This window comes from Notechis scutatus, chromosome 2, assembly GCF_049901735.1.
Source record: "Notechis scutatus isolate UNSWTSFEM ecotype Mainland chromosome 2, rNotScu1.2, whole genome shotgun sequence".
NCBI classification, from domain to species: domain Eukaryota; kingdom Metazoa; phylum Chordata; class Lepidosauria; order Squamata; family Elapidae; genus Notechis; species Notechis scutatus.
The window spans coordinates 89,590,639-89,606,133 of NC_142010.1; the positions used below are offsets into that span (position 1 = coordinate 89,590,639).

The 15,495-nt window shown below is 37.4% G+C and overlaps 1 long non-coding RNA gene across 3 annotated transcripts in view; it reads right to left on the reverse strand.

The window, feature by feature from the left end:
• Positions 1–15,495, reverse strand: part of LOC148132128 (uncharacterized) — a 123,545-nt gene that overhangs the window by 63,863 nt on the left and 44,187 nt on the right. For 2 of the 3 annotated variants that reach the window (XR_015747619.1, XR_015747618.1), the window contains exon 2: positions 6,163–6,297. The exons of the other annotated variant lie outside the window; for it this stretch is intronic. This is a non-coding gene — a long non-coding RNA (uncharacterized LOC148132128). The remainder of the gene's footprint in view (positions 1–6,162; positions 6,298–15,495) is intronic. 3 annotated transcript variants of the gene reach the window in all.

Sequence of the window (15,495 nt, forward strand, 5' to 3'; positions counted from 1 at the left end):
CAAGCATAATAAACCATGCAAGATCTTGAACAGTGTGCAACCCGTTCAAACATGCTGGAGGGAGCAGCTCAAGCTTCCCCAAGACACATGGTTTTCCATGGGCAACAGCCCATTTTATGAGTCATGAAACATAATGGGGTATTGTTGAAAGTTTTGAGCCCATGAGAAATTATCTATGGCTGGACATTGAAGTGGTATAAACTGGCAAGAGACTAGGGTTACATTCTTCTGCAGAAATGAAATGAGACAGCTCTGGCCCCATTTCCAGTATACAACGCTACAAATCATGGAGACCTGCTTTTAATTAAAAGTAATTTATTTTAAAGAGCTGCCATCATGATTCAAACAGGTAAGGAAAATTCACAATTTCTCTATTATGAGCTAGGGCTGTGTGGTAAAAACAGCAGAGAAAAAAACTTATGTACTTGATGCCTAAGATGGATTTCTTGTCATTCTCTTCTTTGCAATTTTCTTGTTTCTAAGATGTTATTTGGGTAAATCTTACAAGACTTCTACTGAAAAGGGTGAATGTATGAAGAAGAAGCCAAGATTTTTCAACCTCCAGAATGAAATGAAAAAAAAAAGTAGTTCTTCAGAAGTAATGTGGAAAACCAGATAGGGAAGGAATATGGAGGTTAGACATAGGATAATACCTGAAAACCTTGTCTTCATTTATGTGTTAACCAATATCCAAATTCAGAAAATATGGATAGTACATTTCAATAAGAATAAAGAAAATGCTTCCCCTGCCTGTTCCCCTCCCACTCCAGTCTTATAAATCACAGTAGCCCTGCAATTCATCAGAAAGCCACCTTCTGCTCAAATAAGTAAATAATTTTCAGGAATAGTCATTTGGTAGGGATTAGCCAGCTGCAGTTAACCTCCACCCTGGTAAGAGATGGAAGCAGCTGGACTAAACGTTAGCAGTGCATGCTTTAGGTTGCGCATGCTTCCCACATGATCAGAAGAAGTGCTTCAGTCCTCATGGAAGTGCAACACTTCTCGCTCTTATGTATTAAAGTATCCAGTCTTTTTTCAAGTGTTGACATGCAAAGAATAAGGTTGAGTGGATTTCAAGAATCCAGCCATTAAATTCATGCAGGGCTTAAAGCAATTGCACCCTCTTTTCTCCCCTACATTCATGCAGAACTTTGATGAAAAAGTGAGGTTGCTTCTATGAATAACAGGGAGGTGCTTCTGCATTCACAGTCTGAAATACATATTTTAATTGTTTATGAAGCCTGCACAACTGGATATGCTGTTGCAACTCTTGGGAATAGTGGTGCTGTGGAACATGAGATCATATTTCTGGAAAAGTGAAGATGTATTATGTGTATTGGCAGACTTTTAGAATTACCTTAGTAGATCTTCACACATTTGCAGATTTTCATTAATGAATCTTCACTTATTTTGCAGTGTTGTACTTTGGAAATATTAGATGCTTTTTTTCTTTTCTTTTTGGTAATCTGGCCTTTGGCTCTAGGTCAGATGAATGTTGATTCAAGCAGATAATGTGGTCACGTGCTCCATCATTAATTTAACTCATACACAGTCATAATGCAGTGGTGTATATTTGACAAGTCACTATCAATGGTTGACTGGGTTATTGAATGAGTGGCCAGATAGTCAAGTTGGCATTTTGTCATAAGGTTAGACTAGATAAAAATTTGCTCAGTTCTCATTTTGATGCCTAAACTTGCATATTAGGAACAGTGAACAAGTTGTCTATTCTTGGCAATGGATCAAACTACAGAATATGAATAAGGTTGTACACAGCTATGTGTTTTTTTCTTGAAAGATTGCTTTTATCTTTATTAAAACTAAAAGAACTAAGTTTTAATGGAGGGCTTGGTGCAAGGAAAGCTACTGTATGTGATGTTTACTCTTCTGTTGCTGAAACTCTTTTCATGATAGGCCCCATGAGAGAAGTTTGTAATTTGGAGCAAAAGGGGAATGCTAGGATTAACTCTGCTGAAATTATCAAGCAAACATACTGATGGATAAGAAAAAGAAGATTTCTGAGGCTAAAAAAAGATTTCTGAAGCTAAACATGTCATGTGTCCCTATAACATGTTTCCTCATGGCTAAATTATCCAGGATTTCTTAATTAAACAGATTTTCTGGGTTCATAAGATCTCCTGATCTCCATTGTGCTCACATGTTTAGGCTCTGACTGAGTTTCCACTTGCATCTTAGCACAGCACAATCACTCCCTGATTGAAATCATCAATGTTTTTCCTTGTTCTCATTGCCTCCATCTCTTCCACAGCCCATGAATGAAATTAGTTTTATTTATTTATTAATTACATTTATATGATACCCATCTTGTTGTTCAAAACTGTCAATAGACTTATGCCACCCTCGGCTGTACTATATTAAGGTAGCATTTTCCTCTTATTTCATTACCATCCCCGGATAGCTTCAAGGTATTAACCTGTTACACCTCAAAGCCATTACCATGGAGATGAGGTCAGATATTCAAACTTCCTCTCTTCTGATCATCCTCATTCTGCTTCTCTGTCCTTCAAGAACTAGATAGGGCTTCATGCATTTACTCCATGAGGACTGCAGTGTTTTGTGCTTTGATTTGAAATTCTTCCTTACCTGTAAGGTGCTCAATTGTTCATGCTATTTCTACCAGATCTCCATATTATTTCCAAGAAAGTTATACAGCCACATTCAGGCGAGCACCAGAAATCAAGCTTGAATGATATATTCACTTTTAAAATGTATACAGGTAGTCCTCAATGTATGACCACAATTGAGCCCAACATTTCTGTTACTAAGTGAAACATTTGTTAAGTGAGTTTTGCCCCATTTTATGACTTTTCTTGCCACAGTTATTTAACTGAATCACTGCAGTTGGTAAATTAGTCACACGGTTGTTAAGTGAAACTGGTTTTCCCATTGACTTTGCTTGTCAGAAGGTCTCCAAAGGGGATCACAGAACCCTGGGACACTGCAACCGTCATAAATATGAGTCAGTTGCCAAGTATCTAATTTTGAGCATGTGGCCATGGGGATGCTTCAATGGTTGTAAGTTTAAAAAATGGTCACAAGTCACTTTTTTCAGTGTCGTAACTTTGAATGGTCATTAAGTGAACTGTTGTAAGTCAAGGACTACCCATATTACTAAATGGAAAGGAGACTTTCTTGTATTCATATCAATAGGATGTGATGGACAGATCTTCTGTACTTTAAATTTAGCACTGCCTCATATGAAATAATATGTTTCTTCCTTTGTATGCCACCACTCTGTTAATGTGTAATTGCTTGCCACAAAGTTAAAGGTTCCTCCACACCTTGCAGATCAACAACAGGGCTTTATTTTCCTTTCAGAATTGACATTTCTATGAGCTTTGTTTCGGGTATTTTTGTGCACTTGTAATGCAGGTGCTTCAGAATACGTGCTTCCGGGGCAATCAGGGAGTGAGCCATTAGTCAGCTAATCAATGCTCAGCTATTGACTTGCCTTGCCCTGATCCCTCAGTATCATGCCCTCTAATAAACCAATTTCTCCTTCCTGCAATATGAAGGCAACTGACTTGCCCATTGTAGCAGAATACATCCTGCCAGGGCAGTCTTTTATTTTGGTCCCTCTACCCAGTCCTACTGGGACTGCGCCAAAAGACCAAATGCTGGAAAGTGGATGAATTCAGCCCATGGGCCTTGAGTTTGACATCCCTGGTCTAGAGAGATTCAGGTTGGTGTAGTGGTTAAGACATCAGGATAGAAACCAGAAGTCTGTGAGCTCTAGTCCTGCCTTAGGCATGAAAGATGGCTAGGTAACCTTGGTCCAGTCACTCTCCCAGGAAAAAGCCAATGGCAAACCACTTCCAAAATTTTGTCAAGAAAACTGCAGGGTGCAAAGACTAGGAAGCTTTCAGGAGAAGGCACACACACACACACACACACACACATATACACACACACAAAAGACTAGAGCCTACAAACATTTGAGTCCTGTGAAAATGGAAAATCTGTGTGTGTGTGTGTGTGTGTGTGTGCAGAGAAGTAACAGTAACATTTTAAAACTCATACATCCTTATATTTATATTTAAGATTTTTTTTGTTGTTGTTTTTTTTGTCACTTTGAGTCAATCTTGACTTCTGATGACATGTCCAAGTAATTTATTTATTTTTTGACAATTTGGGGGTTACTTTGCCTCAGAAATGAACACTGGTAGTTTTACTGCATTGGGAAATTTTGCCATTACCCTAGGGTGATAGTAGAGTAGGATAATCGAGTGGCTATCTCTTATTAAAAAGCCATGGTTAATTTTACATTAGTAATTCTAAACATAATTTCAATCCTATTGGAGCTAGTGAGTCAATCTACTCTGGCTGCTTCATTCACTGGGCTTGTATGTCTGGCAGTAATATTTAATCTTTTGTTTCAATAGTACTCTACAATTATATTATCTATTCTAAAATTCCATCTATACACATTTATTGCTGAAGATAACAGCAGTTTCTAGCATTAGTAGCTGATTTTTTTAAAAAAAATCTCAGTGAAACAATACTTTCCTAATCTAGATTAGATTTTTCAATTTATTTTCCATTAATAAGCAAAACGGTTTTATGGTGTCTTTTGTTTTAGAGCCACATCTGGGCAACTGACAATAGTAGTGCACTATAAAGGTGGATTGTTGTTGTTTTTTAAGTTCAGATTTACCCTTGAATTCCAAACTTGTCACTTTTTCAACACTCTAAAAGAGCATTTGAGTTCCCTGCATCCTTCTGTCCAGCCCAAACAACAACCTTGCAGAATCTTTGTGCTTGTTTCAGCAAAACAAACTCTTTGTATCCACGCAAAAGAGTCTGAACGGATGTTCAAAGTGTTTCATAGTGTGAGGGGGAGGGAGTTTTGTGTAATTCAATACTTTAGAGGAAAAAAATCATGCCAGATGCAAACCATGTGCTAAAATGCTACAGTTTGCTGAGCTAAAGCCACCCCCCCTGCCATATCTCCAGCTGTTGAACTGTCCACTTGCTTACAAGGTCCCTTGTATTCCCACAGATTGATATACAAGCCAGATGCCAATAGTCCCACATCATAGATGATTACAATCTTTGCTTAGCTTCTATTCCCTGTACAGCTGTCACAACCACTGCTAGTGACAAACCAGACTGGAGGCCAGTTGTTAAATTGGGACAGCTTTAAAAGCTTGGGTTTAATATAACAAATACTATGTTTCTCTAACACAGCAAACAATTATCTGAATGAAACCATAAATAAATATAAGAAACTCTTATAGCGTATGTACACAAGAAGGCAAACCACATCTTCTGTTTCCTTTTCTCTTGAAGACTAGTGTGATGTCGTGGCTAGATCTTTCTCAATCTTTGAAGCCAGTGAATATATTTGGAATTTGGGGGAAAGGATGACTGTACTCTCATAAAGTAGCTGTTATGGGAAAGCTCACATATTCAGAAACTGGCTGCCTTGGTACAATAAGCAGCCTCCACTTACCCAAAACAACCCTGTAAGGATGCCACCCACTTAATTCTCCAGAATGTTACTTACATCTCCCATATTTCTTGTTTTCTGCTCAGATGGAGCTTTTCAAACGCCTGGCGGCAGCCACCCACATTTTTTTTTTTATTATTTAAAGAAGATTCATGAGCAGGAAGCAAGACATTTTTTTTTTTTTAGCTAGAAGAGTTATTTAGAAATTAACATCAGACTTTGAAGCATGCTAAACTAATAAACTACTTTATTTTTTTAATTTATACACGAAAAGTCAAGGGAATTTGTCAGGCACCAAGGTCAAGAATACATTATTTAATGGGACAAAAGGGGAAAGCTTTGAGGACCTCCTACCTTGACTGTCCAGCCATGCAATCCGAGGGGAAATGGGTGGCTGCTTTAAGATACTGCAGAGAGGTATTACATTTGTGCTCCTCTGCACTTAAAAACACTTTTTAGAAACTGACTCCAAACTGCTGCCCATCCTTACAAAAGACTATGGTAGAGAGAAATCAGGACCGTGGTTGCTCGGCCAGAAGAAGTTCGACACATCTGAAATTTCATGAGGGAGAAACTGCTCTAAACCTTTGTCATTCAGATATGAAATGAACGCATGAATTTTCTGCATTTTTTTCTTTAATAAAGAGAACTACTTCAGTTTTTCAGCCCTTTCTGCATTTGTTCCTACTCACCTGATTAGATTTAGTAGGAGAAGCTGCTTAAGGCGGCTTTGATTAGAAAATGTCATCTTGCAGGATTCGGAAGAATATGCCTTGTCTGTCATGGTGCTTGTAGAATACCATACCACCTAGCCTGACCCTGCTAGCCTGTAAGAAGAGTAGCTGACCCCATATTATTTTGGTGTTGCATGGTTTCCTTGGCCCATGTTATGTTTGTTGCTCTTGTAGTTTCTTGTATAACTGCCAAGAGACGCCTTATAGGAGAGATGGGTGGCATAAAAATTTAAGAAATTAATCCATAAATATTGTACTGTTTTCAATTTTTGTTAGCTGTCTCTTCAGTTCACTCATGTTGAGCAAAATGGCCAACCATATACGTCTATAGTTAATTGATTAATTAATTAATTAATTAATCTTGGTCAGTTAAATCAAGGAGAGAGAGGGGAAAGAAATAGCATCACTAAATCACACTACAGATGTTCATGCTGTCAAATAAATTCTATCCAATTGTAGTAGATAGAAAACTAATTACATTGCAGTGTGAAGTCCAGCAAAATAAAAGACAACTAGATTTCACATAACTGCTGAGAAAGATACATTTGCTACACTTCTAATTGAGTATCCCAAGAAGCCCATAACTGAGCAAGTTTGCCCTAGACAGATTGATACAAAAGCTTTAGCCATCATATTTATTTTGTTTTCTGTTACAGTTTTTCATTCAACTACCTTTTCCTTTCAATATTTCCTTTTGAGATTGTTTGGCTAGTTTATTTGCTTTATAATTATCTTTGTGAAGCCTCTGTCTATTTCTTTAACCATATTAAAATTTCCCAATCTGATGCCCTCTAAATGTATTGGAGCAACTCACAGGCTTTTTAGTTGGAGTGTTCATTGGCTAGAAATTCTGGAAACAGTAATCTAATACATCAGACAGGCCCCAATTGGAAATGTATGAATTAGATTATTGCAAGTGTTTCTGGACTGCTTCTTGTACACTCCCATCATTCTAACTGTACAGTGTCAGTCTTCTTTTAAAGTCCTCACATCCTGCATGCTATACATCTCCTGCAAGCTTTTAATGTCCACATGATCATTGACTTATTTAGCCCTATTTAAATGTCACTTTCCAGGAATGACTTCCAAAACTAGTCTCCACATGGCAAGCAATTAATGCCCAGCGTAGAAAGCATTAGGAAAAGAAGGACTAATACTGATGAAAGGCCTAAATCATTCTTCCCCATCCTAGGCCATTCCACTTACTAGGTCCATTAATAAGTATAGCTTTAAAAATATGCATTCATTTTCCCATTGAGATAAAAAAATTCAGAGTTGTATAAATACAACTGTTTTGAAATTCTAGAATTAACTATCTTGGTACCAATGTGGCATTTTCGTAGACCAGAAGGTACTGAGTTTGCGTACTTATTTATTATTTAAATTTATTATAGCCATCCAAGACTAATGGACTCTGGGTAGCATACAAATCACCTCCCATCCATAAATTCAGATTCATAAATTCAGATAAAACCTAAAATCACACATATAACCAGATTAAAACAATTGATTTAACAACAAATCAAACAAAACAGGAACCCTAAACAAACAAACAAAAAATAAGGCCTGGGACCAAAGCCAGGTTTTTTTGTGTTTTTTTTTTTTTTGAAAATTTTATTGGTTTTTAAAAACAAACATAAACAAACAAAACATAAACATAAACATATAAAACATCTTTTTTGAAAGTAGCATGATCCTGGGTTACATCTCTTCGTACAGACACAAATTCAAATTCATGCTCATTTTTATATTCCATTCCATATCTTATTACTATTCTACATTTTCTATATAGCTTCTCCCCTCTTTTAACTTTCTTAATTTTATTTTATTTATTTCATCTCAATTCAAATCATTGTACTTATATTCTTTGTCTGTCCTGTTTCAACTGTCTACTATCTTTTCTCATTAAACAAAATTTCTCCTGTAATCACTGATTGGAGTATGACGCCTTTATATCTTTCCCCTACAATTATAACACTTAATGTAATACATAACTTCCGTTCGGATTCTGGTTGGTACATTCTAAAACTACACACTGTATTTTGAAAAAAAGAAAAAATTATAAATATATAATATAATTAAAACAACAATCCATACCAATTCAATCCTATCATTAATATTAATATTCATTTAAATCTTAGCATTTTACACATTACTTTCCAAATAAGTATCATACTTCTATGGGAACACTTATAAACTTTCCATAGTTAATCCCACCCCCACTTCACTTATATTTTATAAAACATTGAGTAATTAAAATGTTCCCGTTCCTTCCTAATTCAATTCTCTCATTTATTTTATTTCATTTATTTTGTTCACAAAAGTTTCACTAAATTACACTGACTATTTTATCCCACTTTTTAATCATATGTTGTTTCCAATTTTCTAACATTATTTCTATTACAAATATAACAATACAATCTTATGTACCTTTACAGAATCCCTTTTTCAATTAAATTTTCATCCATTATCTCTGAATAAGTCCTGTTTCTTTACATCTTGCTCCAAACCTTTGTAACTTCTCTTCCCTTCCTTCTTCCCTTTCTTCTTCTCTCTCCCCTTTTTACCCCCCTGTCTCTCCACCTCCATTTCCCTCTTCTGTATTCCCTTTTTCTGTTGCTTTCCAACATTATATCCACTTTTCACATTATTTTCCATTTTTTGGCTGTTTTTTTAAGTCTTAAATTCTCCATTCTCTTTCCCCCCCCTTTTCCCTTTCTTCCCCAAATAGAGTTACTTGTTCATTAAAGATGGCTTCTTCTTTGTCCCAATCTTCTTGTTGCGCAGTCTTTTCTTGTTGTTTCTTGTAGACGCAGATCGCCATTTCTAAGAATTGAAAAACGGAGCCAAAGGAGCCCTTCCCTTCTTGTGCCTCTTCTTTATATTTTTTAAATTCCATTTTCAGTTCATCGAAAAGTGATCCCATTGTAGAATTTTTTAAACAACCACCCAATTGTTTTTAGTCATTCAAATATAATTTCCAAAAATCCCAAAGTCACCAAGCAATCCAAATACACACAAGCTGTTTCTTTTTACACTTTCTTCTTTTTTCACTTTCTCTTCCTGGGGTTATTATTTAGTTACAAAGTTCCAGTTAAAATGTATCCTTTAGAAGTCTTATTGAGATTTAACTTTAAATTCTTTTGAATTCCAGGCAGTCTCCTCCTTCCAAATCATGCCCTTATTCTTTTCCTCTCCCTTCCTACTTATAACAAAAAAAGGATTTTTTAGTGTCCAGAAATCTTTATTGTGCCTTTGGCAAATTTTATTTTCAGCTTAATTATTTATTGGTGCCAAAGTGGATTTTTCCGATTTCTTATTCAGCTCTGTTCGTTGTCAATGCGAGGAAGGAGAGTGAAAAAAAAAAAACTTTCCCTTTTCACTTTCTTTCGCTGCTTCCAACTCTTCTTTGGGAGCGATGTTATCTTTTATAAAATTTAAATTCCAGGGTACCTTAGTTGTTGCTTTTTATCCCGGTCAGCCAAACTTTCACTTCTTATCTTCCTCCTGCACTTTCTTTTCTGGTTGAGTGCTTCTTTGAGGTGGCCATTTCTGACCACCACTCTTACCGCCTTCGGGAAAGGGAGTTTGGCCAGCTGAGGAGGAGATATGCAGCTCTCCTCGACCCTGTTGGTGATCTCCCCCCTCTTCACCATCTCTACGGGGTGGCTTAGCCCCGAAGCCAGCTGGCTCGGGGCTCTCCAGCGGCGAGCCCAGGCAGAAACCGCGCACGATCACAGATTCCTGCCTGCCGCCAAAGTCCTGCAAACCGGAAGTCCCCAAAGCCAGGTTTTAAGAGCTTCCGTAACCCCAGAAGAAAGGGCAGGGTCCACATCTCTGAGAAAATGATGTTCCCTTGAACAGACACATTTCCTTGGACCCACAAGGTGACAACATTTAATACAGTGGATCTAAAGCTCACCTACTCTGCTGGAATGCTTGGTGGACAGAAATGATTGAAGACAATCAGTTCCTCGGATATGCAGGCCTTCTACTAAATTGGAAATGGTTTGGTTTAAATAACAGGGTGGCATAAGTATTTATATGACTTGTTAGAAATGCCTGGAAAGGAAGAGAAAGAGGAAATGAAGACAGTCTTTGTTAGTGAAGTACTAGATAAAACTGAGCAAGAAAACTACCAATTTATCATCCTGATGACCCCAACAGTTCAATGACTAACAAGTGCTGATATGAACTAACTTCTTTTGATGAAAGATGAATAAAAGTGGAATTGTATGAATTGCCTTTTGCATATGCTGATGGTTTGATGTTTTGTTGATGTTTGGTTTTACTATCTTGAATTTGCCTAACAAAAGTGTGGCCACAAGTGTAGGTTACAACAGCACCTGTGCCCAGGAAGATTTCCTTGTTGTTCTAAAGGTGTACTAAAGTAATTCTCAACTAACAACATAAGCATTCACAAACTTTAGACAAACAATTGCTGTCTTTAATTGCTCTCAAATGCATACTGTTTGGGGTGAATGAGTTGTGGTGTGAAACCTCTATTTGCCTGTATGTTTTCATATTTATAAAGCATTACCTAAAATATTGACCCAATTCAGCTATTATGAAACTGGTCACATACATCTTGTGATATGCAGGATTCAAATTTTAGCTGAAAGTAGCTAATCATGTCTAATAACAATTCCATCAAACTCTCACAACTATTAATATATGACACATTGTGTCCAAGTTTTCCATGGGGTCTTTATACACCCAAATGCTTGTGCCAAGAGAGTAGTAGTTAATTCAGTGCTTCAGTTCAAAGGCACCAGTTTGTGAATTCAGAAGACAGAATTGTTTTTTCACTGACAGTGTCCAGGGCTTTAAAAGGTGATAAGGGGAGAAATGAAGAATATCAATATGAATTATTATTTGTCGTAATGGATTTGTATTACCTCCATCCAAAGGGGAATGGGTTCTCAATTCTGATTTGCAAGTGAATTTGAAAAGGAGAGTTTAATTTCTTGTCAGTTTTCCTCTGGCTGACCATTATAGAAATAAGATGTTAAATGAAATAGACCCCCTTTTTCTTATTTCACACACCACATTTTACCAAAAATAATATTTTTAAAACACTTCATTTGCAATTTGCTAGTATAATCATTATCATGCTACAGTATAATTCAATACATTTTATATGAGTGTCCTTTGTTTATCCAGAAATTCACACATTTCCTATAGCCATGTGTTTCCACTTATCCAGAATTGAATTTAGCCACCATTAAAGCCTGAACAGAATGGATTTGTGGCACCTACCCAGTTACACATCATAGAGTAACTCTTGATTTTATCAGGAAAAAAGTAGGATTTTATCAGGAAAGAAATTGGAGTATGCCAAATTGGAAATTTGCAAGCTCTCTGTAACCTTGACCTGCTCTTACTCCCCGTTGTTTCAAGACTGGGAATATATTTTTATCCTACAAAGTGATAAGGAACCTAGTATCTCACATTCTTACTTTGATGTAGGAAAGTTTGTAGAAAGTATGAGAAAACTCCCAGAATCTCACAGGAGCTTTTAAGATCTGTCTGGAGAGGCTACATGCCAGATATGAGTGTCTAAATAGCCTTTCAACTGTGTTCTTGGCTAGAGGCCACTGGACAGATTTCCCCATCAACATTGGCAGCCAGTCTCTGGTCTGACCAACAACTCTCAACTTTTTTCCCCCTTCCATAAACCTTGTCTTGCTAGCCTCCCACTCAGCAACATTCTTGTTAAGGTCACTTGTTCCTTGAATCTCATTTTTGCTGACTGGCAAGAACTGAGTCTGATAAACTAGGAAATTAAAGTGTTTTTCAACACTTTAAAACAAATACAGAGGGATAGAGAAAAAAACAGTTCCAGGATCTAGACTACCTTCAGCCTCAAAAGCTCACTGGGTGACTTTAAAAACAACATTCAATCTCAGCCCAATCTACCTCACAGAGTATTTATTATGGGAACAAATAGATAAGGGCATGCTATGCAAGTTCCCTGCAGGAAAAGTGAGATACAAATATTTAGTTGATATTCCATGATTATCAATTTCTGGGCAATTTCACATGTGCAGGTAAAAATTAAAAAAAAATCTCTGCTACCTTTGTTCTAATATTAGCATGCCTTTAATGTTCAAAATGGCTTTAACCTGGTGTTCACTTAGTTTCCATCCTGATGATTTAAATGTGCATTTATATCAATATGCATGAGTGTAAAGTTGCTGTATTCCAAAGCCAACATACAAAGTGACTTCTTTGAAGTCAGACTAAAATGGAATAGTGAGAGACTTTCATTACATTTATGGTTGCCACACAAAAAAAAGATTTCACTGACTTCACTGATAAATATCTTATTTTCAATATTATTTCTGGTTTGCTTTATTTTGTTGCACTGTTGCAAAATTGGAATGGTTAAGAAATTAGAGTAAATAAATGTGGAAAATAATAAATAAATAAATAAATAAATAAATAAATAAATAAATAAATAATGTGGAAATAATAAACACTTAATGGAATAATAAAAGAACCAATGCAAGCTGAATGTTATCAACAACAACTTGCAGTCTGTAAGCATGTACCAAAAGTTTAGTTGCCTAAATACTTTAAACATCAAGGCCATTAAACAAAATTTACTTCATGTATATTTTTACCACAAAAAAAGCTTAAAAACAAGTATAAAAAAGCACATAATGAACAGGAACATGAAAAAAAGACCCTAGGTGCTGATTTATTCAACAGCTGAAAATACTTTTATCATTTGAAAGATTTTCTGGCTAGGAAAGGCAACATTTTACTACTGTTGGAGATTTAGAACAGTTGAAGGTTAGATTTTTCTAAAAAAAATCTTCCCCCTTTTTAAAACCCCTTAATGAAAAATATTTGTTCTCTAGAAATACAACAGCTTACAAAAGGCTGTATCAAAGACAGAGCCACCCCCTGAATATCTCAAACTGAGTTTTAGAATTCTTATACATGGCATAGGGCCTAAGTACTTGAGGGACTGGCTATCTCACATAACACCTGCCCGGCTGAATTAGACCCTGCAGGCATGCTCCCAGTTCCTTCAATTAAACAATGTCATCTATCAGGATATCAGAAGCGTGCCTTTATATCATCACTTACCCTCTAGAATTACATTCTCCCTGAGCTCTGGATGCCCCCTTCCCTTGCTGTGGTTTGGAAAAGCCATGCACAAAGACTTGCCTCTTCATCCAGACCTTTACTTCATTGCCATTTTTATCTTTATTTTTAATGTTTTGTTGATTTTTATTGTACAGTAATTTCCTTGCTTGATTTTTGTGAGGCTCCTAGTCATTGAGAGTCAGACAGCATGCAAGTTTAATCAATTATTATGTTGCTCAGCCAGATGTATAGACTGGATTTGGCATTTTTATCCACTTATGAAATCATTCCCAAGGACCTGGGATAGGCATATATTGTTTGAGGGTGTTAAAGGTGTTGTCTCAGGATTTAAACCAGTGGTGGTATTTAATTTTTTTTTACTACCGGTTCTGTGGGCGTGGCTTGGTGGACATGGCTTGGTGAGCGTGGCAGGGGAAGCATACTGTAAAATCCCCATTACCACCCCACTCCAGGGGAAGGATACTGAAAAATCTCCATTCCCTCCCCACCCCGCTAATCTGCTTTCCAGCTCCGTTCTCCTATGCAGAGCAACAAAAGAAGACCCAGCAGATCAGCTGGGACTCCGATCAGCTGGGATTCGAGAGGCAGTGAATAGATGGGGGTGGGGCCAACCAGAGGTGGTATTTACCAGTTCTTCAAACTACTCAAAATTTCTGCTACCGGTTCTCCAGAACCTGTCAGAACTGAATACCACCTCTGATTTAAGCTCTTCCAAGTAAAACTGCCTTTGGCAATTGACCAGTGGTGATTTTGTCAGTGTTGATGGTGTTCAGGTGATACTCTACTGTAGAAGCTTTGCTTTTGTTTGACATAGTCATTCTACTTCTATTTGCAGATCATTGTGATATATGATTTTCTCCAGGTCTTTCTCTTCTAATTTGCTGTCACCAGGTACTGCAGCATCCACTATACAGACTTTTTTTGTCTTTTTTATCAACACTTGTTAAGTCTGGGTATTATGTGGCAGGTGCTTGTCTGTTTGAATTCTAAAGTCCCAGAGCAATTTAGCTTTTTCATTTTCTATTATTTTCTCTATTTTGTTGTCCCACCAGTTCTTGCTTGGAGGCAAGTATATTTCTTGCAGATATTCTAGTGTACCATTGTTACTACTTAGTCATTTGTAGTCAGTTGGTAGGATCTTCTTGCAGCAATTAATTAGGTAGTCTCAGGGGTCGGATTCAAATTTTTTAACAGCCAGTTCTGTGGGAGTGGCTTAGTTGGTGGGTGTGGCATTGTGGTCATGTGACTGGGTGGACAGAGCTTGGTGGTCATGTGACTGGCTGGGTGTGGCCAACTCAATATCACTCACATCGAAGCATGCATCTCCTCACATGGCCTCTCATGACTGTGGGGATGCTGCAACTTAAGTGTGAAAAATAGATAGAACCGGTTGCTAACATTCTAAGCAGTTTGGAGAACCGGTTGTTAGAAGAAATTACTGGCCTAATCCTGTAAGGAAAGCAGGAAGGAAACATTCTGGTGTTGCTTACAGAAACTGCCTCTCCGTTAACCCTTATTACATTCTTGGCAGGACTAGACTTCCTATCTCAGGAACGTTTCTGGAGGTTTTTGCCCTCCTTTGGTGGTACTTTGCTTGTGTGGAGTGACCATTCAAAGTTACAATGGTTCTGAAAAAAGTGACTTATGGCCGTTCTTCACACTTACAACAGTTGCAGCATCCCCACAGTCATGAGAGGCCAGGCGAAGAGATGGTGCCTTGATGTGAGTGATATTGAGTTGGCCACACCCAGCCAATAACATGACCACCAAGCCACGCCCACCAACTAAGCCACGCCCACAGAACTGGTTGTTAAAAAAAATTGAATCCCACTCCTGCCTATATGCCTTTTAAAATGCACAAAACAGGATGGTAGAATGGGTAGATGAGGTTGCCCAGTGTTTATCATTGAGCCTAATCCAATAACTGTAACATGCACCCGTGCGTCCAGGCATGCACACATGCACATGCACACACACACACATACTTACACACACTTCTAGAACTGTTGGCCTTCTCATTCCAAACAGCTGTGGGAACACAAACAGAACAGTGTGGGGTTGCTTGTTCTCCAGTCTTGTACATAATCTATTTCATTTTACTAAAATTTTGGCTAGGCCCTGTATCTCAAAACATGGCGCTAGAGCAAACAAATATGCAGCCCCCAAAACAGC